This window comes from Mytilus edulis, chromosome 2 (assembly GCF_963676685.1).
Source record: "Mytilus edulis chromosome 2, xbMytEdul2.2, whole genome shotgun sequence".
Lineage (NCBI taxonomy): Eukaryota > Metazoa > Mollusca > Bivalvia > Mytilida > Mytilidae > Mytilus > Mytilus edulis.
The window spans coordinates 13,096,385-13,107,115 of NC_092345.1; positions in this window are offsets into that span (position 1 = coordinate 13,096,385).

Here is a 10,731-nt window from a genome sequence, read left to right on the forward strand (position 1 = left end):
CATGTCATTCTTTGATAATGTGTTGTTATTTTATCTTAATATATAAAATCTTGTAGATTCAATTTTGGGATTTATTGCTAGTCATCGTCATCGGAGGTGCCATTAAGGATACTTCAATAAAAAAAATCTTTGGAAATTGGAAAACAGTAATGGACATACTGAAATGAGTAACTGCATCATTATATTTTATTAAAAAAAAGCTTCCAATCAGTATTTATTTCTTTACATATATGTTTAAACTTGACAACATTCTACATTTATCTATAATTTATCCAATGGTTGCCCCTCTTGGATGGATTTAAGTATCTCATTTTTCGAAACAAGACATTGTGGTTAGTTTGTTCTCGGAAACACATACTGCAAACTTTTAAAAACCCAGTAATATGTAAAAACGACATCGGTAACAACCAAAAGTCCCCTTATTGATTTAATCATCTATTTTCTTTTGTGTGGAAACATTTGTCACTAGACGCCGTGTTTTACTTTGATGTATATGTCGTGTACAAGTTGCGATTTTGTACAGGTTATAAAATGTACAAAAAAATTATACATGTTATAATTTGTACAATGCAAAAATACAAGTTATAACATTTACAAAAGTACCTCATACATGTTATAATATGTACAAAATATTGCTTAAAAATGGTTTTAACTTGTACAAAATATTGCTTAAAAATGGTTTTAACTTGTACAAAATTTGAAAATAAAAAAGATGTTTCTATTATTACATTAACCTTGATAATATTTTTATCATTTTTTTTTATTGTTAACTTATATTAGTTTGATACCTTTTCGATACAGTTAATGACCAGTTTTAAAATTAGCTTTAATAATTGCTTAATGCTTTAAAAAAGATCTGCGAACTTAATACCGACACTCAATTTGAAACTGACAAAACAATGTTAGAGACTGATATTATTACTGACAAACACTCAAACTGATGTTGAATTGAATGGTCATGATTTAGCCGACAAGACGAACAAACCATTGTGTTAGAAACAGAAACAATGGTACTTGAATTAATTTAAGTGATGTTAACATGGCTAATGAAGAAAGTTTCAGCGTGACCACTGTGTATCATCGCCACCGGAATTGGGTACTAACGAAGCTGAGAGAAAGGAAAAACTAAATTAACAAGTCTAAAATTCCTTTAGTTTAGGTCACTTCTAGCAAATTGGTGAGGGTATCGCTTCTGAAACAATTTACTGATATAGAAAGCTTTACTTTTTAATACCAACAAGTAGAAAAAAAATAATTAAAAAACAATGTGTTATACTCCAAAACGGTGCACTTCGTACCAGAATAGTTCAAGGCCAATCGCGCTCCGTCCAATCGTGCTACTGTTCACCTATTTACAGTATGGCAACTTGTTTTTAAACTGTGTGTCAACTTGCTAGTTTTATTATATGTTTATGTCGTCCTTTTCAAGACTTATAACATTTTTTTCTTGAAAAGGTCCGCATATACATATAATAAAACCAACAAGTTTAAATAATTTAATTATAAATCAAATATAAATATTACTCGTCCAACAGCATAATATATCATGGTACATGTATCATACACAATGTTTTGACGTTTTTAATCATATCCCCTCGTATTCTCCTATATGATAGTGTAGGTAGGTCTAATTTGTTTAGTCTCTCTGGATAACTCGTGTCTTTGAGAACTGGTAGTTGTTTTGTTACCCTTCTCTAGACTCCTTCTATTTTATCAATATCGTTTTTCGTGTACGGAGACCATACTGAACTAGCATAGTCCAAATGAGTTTTGACCATGGTTTTATACAATGGTATGAATGTCTCCCAAGTATATTTAAAAGGTCTTCTGCGAACTTTAAAAATGGAGTTGGCCTTATTCACTTGTTCACTCTTTAACCTTTGCTATTAGTACATTTTTCATGGTAAAATTTTAGTACCGTTACTCAATAAATTTCAATGTATATTCTGCCTAATTATTATTTTCAAATTTTGTACAGGTTAAAACAATTTTTAAGCAATATTTTGTACATGTTATAACATGTACGAGGTACTTTTGTACATGTTATAAAAGAGGGACGAAAGATACCAAAGGGACAGTCAAACTCATAAATCTAAAACAAACTGACAACGCCATGGCTAAAAATGAAAAACAAACAGAAAAACGATAGTACACATGACACAGCATAGAAAACTAAAGAATAAACAACACGAACCCCACCAAAAACTAGGGGTGATCTCAAGTGCTCCGGAATGGTAAGCAGATCCTGCTCCACATGTGGCACCCGTCGTGTTGCTTATGTGATTACAAATCCGGTAAATAGTCTAATTCGGTAGGTCACATTTATAAAAGGGAAGGGGGTTGTAGTTACGACGTAAGGAACATATCCGATATCCGATATATTATAACATGAACGAGGTACTTTTGTACATGTTTTAACTTGTACATTTTTTTTGTACATGTTATAACCTGTACAAAATTGCAACTTGTACACGACATATATATCCAATTTAACACAGTATGAGAAATAAATCAACAAATAATACGAGATTTTCAGCTACATGTCTGTTAAATATGAGGAAGCCTGTCCCAAGTCAGGAACATCTTGATTTGTTTTTACAATTTTGGTTCACATGTATGTTTCAGACTTTAGCGTGACGTCCAATTACGCTGAACTAGTATACATGATTGTTTAGGGGCCAGCTGAAGCCGGCCTCTTAATGTATCTCAATTGTTAGAACAGTTTTACAAATTTTGAACCAATTCTGTGACATGTCATTTCCACATGATTTTAATGCTTACAGAGAATGACTCTAAAAATTTCACAAATCCAAATACTAGTAGGACTCGTGTAAAAGTTCAAAGACTGGACTAAGACTGGTGTTATCGTCCTATGTCTGGTTTAGGACTAGTGTTATAGCCCCCAGGTCCAGATTAGGACTAGTGTTATAGCCCCCTGAACCTGACTAGGACTATTGTAATAGCCGTGATCCAGACTAGGACTAGTATAATAAAAAAATGTCCTATATTAGGACTTGCTTTTATTATCCAAGGTCTGAACAAGGACTAGTGTAATAGTTCAAGCATTAAATGTATGGTCAAGAACTAGTGTTACAGCCCGTGATCAAGAACAAGGCTAGTGTAATAGACGATGGGACAAGTGCAATACACACTGATCCAGACTGGTGTAATATATTTAAGTTCAAACTAAGACTTGTGCAATTCTTAGGTCCAAACTAGAACTAGTGTAATAGTCCAAGGTCTCGACTAGGACTAGTGCAATAGCCTCTTACCTAGACTAGGACTAGTGTAATAGCCCCTTATTCAGACTAGGATTAGTGTAATTAACCCAAATCCGAACTAGAACCAGTGTAATAGTCCGAGGTCTTGATAGGTCTAGTGTATTAGTCCAAGGTTTAGTCTAGGACTAGTGTAGTAATCCCTGGTCTTGACTATGACTAGTGTAATACACCCTGATCCAAACTAGGACTAGTGTAATAGCCACCTATTCAGACTAGGACTAATGTAATTAACCCATATCTAAACTAGAACTAGAATGATGTCTTGATAGGTCTAGTGTAATAGTTCAAGATCTGGTCTAGGACAAGTGTAAAATACCCTAATCCAGATACGGACTAGTTTAGCAGACTTAGGCCCAAACTAGAACTAGTGTAATAGTCCAGGATCTGGACTATGACTAGTGCTATAGCTCCTGATCCAGACTATGACTTGTGTAACAGGCTTATGTCAAAATTAAGACTTGTTTGAAAGTCCAGGGTATGGACTAGGACTAGTCTTATAGCTACTGATCCAGACTAGGACAAGTGTTATAGCTGCTGGTCAAGACTAGGACAAGTGTTATAGCTACTGGTCCAGACTAGGAAAAGTGTTATAGTTACTGAATCATGGGTCAAGTTCTGACAGCACAAAACACTATACAGAAAACCAAAAATTGGTCAACACTAAACCGACCAAATTTTAGGAAAAGAAGTCAGATGTTTCGAATTGGTAAGCATATTCTGAACAGCTAGTGTTACCCGGCGTGCAAGTTAAAGCAAATTAATGAATGATTAATGATTACCAAACAATTTTAAATAGGGAATTGTTTATATATGTTTTCATTGTTAGATGGAACTCTATTTTTCATTAATAATTTGATAAGCAATTTGTATATGAAAACTATAACACTTAACTCAAAAACATACCAATGATGACAACCCTTCCCGAATATCTCTATTCAATGTGTAATAAACAAACACACAGCGAAACGCACAGTAAAGTTCAATTCAAAAGAAATCCGAGTTCGGCCGAATGAAGGATAGGTAACAAAAGGAACTATGCTAAATGAAAACGATAAACATTAATTAACATAGAGCTCCTGGCAGATACTGAAATGCCATCTCCCAACTTCAATTAAACGAATTGAAATATTATGTATTCATCTTTGAATAGACTTATTAAAAAGGGATATAATTACGATACTGTTGTCAATTCATTAAAGATTGCATATTTTGGCGTTAATATTGAGTCACTGATAAGGTCTTTGCATCGGAACTAAACACATTTATTCTAAAAACAGTTGTTGGCATGACACGGGTTATGTTCTTCTCATATATGTTATGATGGTATGATACTAAACCCCTAACGGGAAGGATTGTGCCTGATGTTCATATGATGAAATCATAATCTTTCAGTCAGTTTATTGAAGTCTGGAGCTGGCATGTCAGTTAACTGCTAGTAGTCTGTTATTATTTATGTATTATTGTCATTTTGTTTATTTTCTTTGGTTACATCTTCTGACATCAGACTCGGACTTCTCTTGAACTGAATTTTAATGTGCGTATTGTTATGCGTTTACTTTTCTACATTGGTTAGAGGTATAGGGGGGGGGGGGTTGAGATCTCACAAACATGTTTAACCCCGCCGCATTTTTGCGCCAGTCCCAAGTCAGGAGCCTCTGGCCTTTGTTAGTCTTGTATTATTTTAATTTTAGTTTCTTGTGTACAATTTGGAAATTAGTATGGCGTTCATTATCACTGGACTAGTATATATTTGTTTAGGGGCCAGCTGAAGGACGCCTCCGGGTGCGGGAATTTCTCGCTACATTGAAGACCTGTTGGTGACCCTCTGCTGTTGTTTTTTATTTGATCGGGTTGTTGTCTCTTTGACACATTCCCCATTTCCATTTTCAATTTTATCATATGAAAATCAACCAAAATTCCTCTTCAGTATCAAGCTATCCTAAATTAAACAAGAAGAACATAACAAAAATCATAAAAACAATTATTTTTAGAATAAGTATGTTTATTTACCTTACAAACTAAAAAGAGTGAATCGATGTTAAGTTAGTTCTAAAAAAATGCCGAGATCTTTACTGTCTTGTCAACAGTATCGTTATGATATTCCTTATGTTAAAGTATGTTTTAAGGTTTGATATTTTTTTTTAGTTCAAGTACGATAGTTTTGTGTGTGTATTATTTGTTATCCATTGTTTGATGTGTTTGAGCTTTTGATTTTGCAATTTGATCAGAGATTTCCGTTTTGAATTTTCCTCGGAGTTCAGTATTTTTGTGATTTAACTTTTTTGTATAGGATATTAACATGAAAGATGGGATGTGAAATACCTGAACGTATAAGATGTCTGCATGTTGATTTATATTCTCGAATAATGTCTTTGTAGCGGTGATTGTTTTGGCTAGTTTGTGATATCGAAAACCTTGGTGTAATATATTTTCAGTAATACATACATATTTTGTTCGGCAGTGTCCATTTTTAGTATTAGCTTTATTTGAAGTTAATGCAAGATGTTAAATCGATATCATTATGGCTGATGCAACGAGAGCTCAAACAATTGTTTGTTTTATTGCAATTGGGAACATAGATTCTATTGTACAATGTTGTATCTGTCGTTCTGGAACCGTCGTAAATAGGATCTCGAGGTATTACAACTTCAAGCAAAATCGTCTTTATCGAACGGGAGCGTACTTTTATTATGTGTGCAGATGCACCGAAGTACAACGAAGGACAACGATATATCACAATGCCTTAAAAACGATAGTACTGAACAAATAGGAGACGTCAATAAAATTCCACAGTTTATTTCTTTTGTTAATAAAAGTACACAATTCACGAGTTTTTTTTTTTATTCTTGTGTTTATGGATATTTCTTAGCACAAAGGCAACAAACATCGTAGGAAACTTGATGAATTTCAATAAATATGCTGAATCCAATGTATAAAATAAATAAAAACTGTCAAAGTTTAGAAAAACTGTCAAAATTTAGCTTTGAAATTATTTCCGGAAGTCTATCCCTCCGATAAGGTCTTGTAAAACATCTAAACACAAATAATCACGTCCGCTCTGATATAACAAGTCACAGGTCAGACTTGACAGGATGTAATTCGTGTAACTTCATCCAATGTTTATTACCTGGACATGCAACATAAAAGTTTACGACACAAGACATAAATTATGTATCCAGTAACTTGTGATCAGTAATTTGAAAGTTTTATAAAGTAAAAATAATATCAGCGGTAAAATGTTTATATTCGGGAAACCAGTAAATATTGTATCTCAAGTTCAGATAAACTTTCGAGCATTACATCTGTGCAAATATTAATTGATAAAGGAAACCTACGCAAGGATTTTTATTGATAATACGTTTTTATTTCGATGTACAATGGGCAATACCGCAGTAAAAGAAGGCATTGTGTCTAGTACAAAAGCTGATTTAAGTAACTGCACGTTGTCTTTGTTGTGGCATTATTTGCAATCGTCTTTATTTACCAATATTATAAAGATAAGCATTTGCCCTTTATGACTGAATTCAATTGCAAGTTCTCAGTCAGGCTTGTACCATAAGAACTAAGACACAGGACAATTTTTTTGCCTTCCCCTTTTTTTCCAAAATCGTATTATTTTTAGTTTCCAATTAATTTCAATTATTTTCGCCTTTTTTGGTATTGAAAGTAAAATAACAAAAATACCGAACTCCGAGGAAAATTCAAAATGGAAAGTTCCGTAATCAAATGGTAAAATCAAAAGCTGAAAAACATCAAACGAATAGATAACAACTGTCATATTCCTGACTTGGTGCGGGCATTTTCTGAGGTAGAAAATGGTGAATTAAACCAGGCTTCATATGAACGCAACCTGGAACGTATATTAATATATTAGAAATAACTTGTACTTGCTATTTACTATCAATTCAAAGTTATTTATCAGTGACCGCTGTGGAACGGATAGTAAAGTTAGAAAACAAAAACGAAAAATAACGGACTTGTGAGGGCAATATTTTTCTTGTTCCCAAGCACCTTTGTAGTCTGTTGAGATTTGAGTCTAAGTTTTCAAATAAAAGTGTACTCACTGAAATGTCTCGCCTACTGATCATGATTGTTGTTTTTTTAAATTATTTATGATCGAGGTCTTACTAAAGGTACCACACGAACCTCACATTATATATATAAAGGCAATTGTAGTACACCACGAAATCAAATATCCACGAATATGCATGTTTTCATCAGTCCAGTAGTCAGCACTTCCGTGTTGACTTGAGTTATCATTGATATGTTCATAATTATTAATAAACTGTCAACAAAACTTTAAATTTGAAATGCTAAGGCTTTTCCTCCTCAGGAATAGATTACCTTAGCTCTATTAGCAAAACTTTAAGGGATTTTTAGTCCTCAATGCTGTGTATATGTTTGTAAATTGGTTATTTTGTGTGGCGTTATATAATTGATAAGAAATAGTTTACTCTTTTCCACGGACAATACGAAATTTCGACATCTGCAATAGAATCGGAGAAAAACAAAAATCTGCCATAGATTTAGTATGATGTATATGGTGTTTGTGATGGTCCATTTAATACATTTGAATACATTTTCCAATTTATCAATTTTTTTTTATAGTTTTTGCATGAAGGGGATGAAATAACATGTTTAAAAAACATGAAGGTACCGAATCTTTATGTTTATGGATTTGATCCAGTTCAAAAAGTTCAAAAACTAGGATGTCTGAAGTTGCTTAACTAAATTTTAGACCCCCTTATCATAGAACTGTCAATATTTTGAGTGAAGATCTGCTAGACTTTTTTTTATAATTTTGATATTATTTGTCTCAATAGTAGTAAAACATTGAAAACAACATGCTTTATAATTTCATAATAATAATAGTACACTTCACTGTTAAAAACCTTTTTAAGATAGATCAGGTGCAATTTTGTGTTTTTTACTTTATTCAGTTTATTGTCTAAAATAAATGCCCTTCGAAATAACTGTTTTCTCGGGTCATCTGCCATAGATCTGAAACTCATCATAGATTTGAAGCCTTCGTGTATGTAAAATATGTGTATGCCCAAATGTAACAACATATTTGATTTTAACGAGTCGACAGAAATCTCATTATTACACCAGCCTTTTTGCCTTGATACCACAAACTTGTCAAATCTTTAACTAAATGTTGTCATCGCTACAAGCACATTATTCGCAAATATAAATCAACATATTGTTCGTTTTGGTTTTTCAAATTCAATCTTTTGATGTTATGTTCTGTACAAAGCAATCGTAATTCAACTCAAAAGATTGTCAATCCTTTAACAGACATAATCACACAGGATATGATTATGATACTATTTTCAAGCTTTTAAAGGTTGCTTTAAAAAAATGAAATTTATTCATTCATACGGACTTTGCATCGGAAATAAACACATTTTCTACAATCAGCTGAGGAGCCTCGGTGACCGAGTGGTCTAAGAAGTAACTACTATAATAACTAGCCAGTCAACATAAAGGTTGTGAGACCTAACCCCGCTCGTGCGGGTGCAAAAGAGGGACGAAAGATACAAAAGGGAGAGTCAAACTCATAAATCTAAAACAAACTGACAACGCCATGGCTAAAAATGAAAAAGACGAACAGAAAAACAATAGTACACATGACACAACATAGAAAACTAAAGAATAAACAACACGAACCCCACCAAAAACTAGGGGTGATCTCAGGTGCTCCGGAAGGGTAAGCAGATCCTGCAATCTACTCCAATCTTAATTGACTAAGGTCGTTGGTTTTCTCTGGGCACTCCGGCTTCCTCTACCAATAAAACCTGGCCGCAACAAAACATCCCAAAAGCGGTGCTTAAAACGGGCATTTAAAACAAAAAAACAAAAAATAAATAAAATATACTCCTTACAGGAAGAATTGTGGTTGATTTTCATATGACAAAGACATACTTCTAATTGAAGTCTGGAGCTAGCATATACCAGTTACTGCTAGTAGTCCTTTGTTTGTGTTTCTTTATTGTGTATTGTCATTTTGCTTAGTTTCTATTGATTACTAATTTTTGAACATTGGACTCTGACTTTCTTTGAACTGGGTATGTGTTGATGTGTGGTTGTTAATTTCACGTTGGATAGATGCATAGGGGGATGTTTGAAATCTTACAAAGCAAGTTTTACCTCACTGCAACATTTAAATTGAGCCTGTCCCATATCCGTTATCTTGAGCCTTTGTAAGTTTTGTCAAGTTTTTGTTAATGTTGGTTCATTTGTAATGTTAATAGTTTAGTTTGGTCTCTAAATTTTGCTGAACTATTATACAATATTGTTTAGAGGACCGTTGAGGCCAACTCCGGATGCGGGATTCTCTCGTTGCATTGAAGACCCATTGGCATGGGCTTATGCTGTTTTCAGCTCTTTGGTCGAATAGCTGATGCGTTGACACATTTCCAGTTCCCATTTTATATTTCCAGATTAACCACAAAGAGATTTTTTTCATGAATTAAATTCTAGTCAACAATGTTGGAGATTGTCAATACTAGTAGATGTGCATAGCCCAGTTGAGAATCAAACAAAGTTAAAAGGGTCATATAAAGTACGAAGTTGAATGGAATTGAGGACTAAACATTCCTAAAAGTTTTGCCAAATACAGCTAAGGTAATCTATTCCTGGGGTAGAAAAATCAAAGGATTTCAAAAATTCAAAGTTTTGTTAACAGTTCAACTTAATTTATAATTATGAACATATCAATGATAACTCAAGTCAACACAGAAGTGCTGACTACTGGGCTGATGATACCCTCGTTTGATTAAAGTTCCACCAGCAGTTGCATCGACCCAGTGTTTGTAACTAAACTCATCATAGATACCAGGATTGAATTTTTATATTAACGCCAAACACGCGTTTCATCTACAAAAGACTCAACAGTGACGCTCGAATCTAAAAATGTAAAAAAGGCCAAATAAAGTACGAAGTTGAAGGGCATTGAGGATTAAACATTCCTAAAAATTTTGCCAAATACAGCTTAGGAAATCTATTCCTGAGGTATAAAAGTCTAAGTATTTCAAAAAGTCTAAATTTTGTTAACAGTTCAACTTAATTTATAATTATAAACATATCAATGATAACTGAAGTCAACACAGAAGTGCTGACTACTGGGCTGGTGATAACACAGGAATGCTGACTACTGGGCTGGTGATAACACAGGAATGCTGACTACTGGGCTGGTGATAACAGGCCTTGTCATTACAGAAGTGCTGACTACTGGTGATAACAGGCCATGTCATTCCCTTACATATACATAGCTATACATAACTAATAGACTCAAACAATGATTATTGTAAGTGTTTTGTACGTCAGGTATTTCAATTAATGGTCGGTTATCACAGAAACCAGAAAATCAGATGAGTCAGATGTCAAACCAAAACTTTGAATCATCAATAATTATGTAATATGTACAATATTTGACAGTTTAAAATTT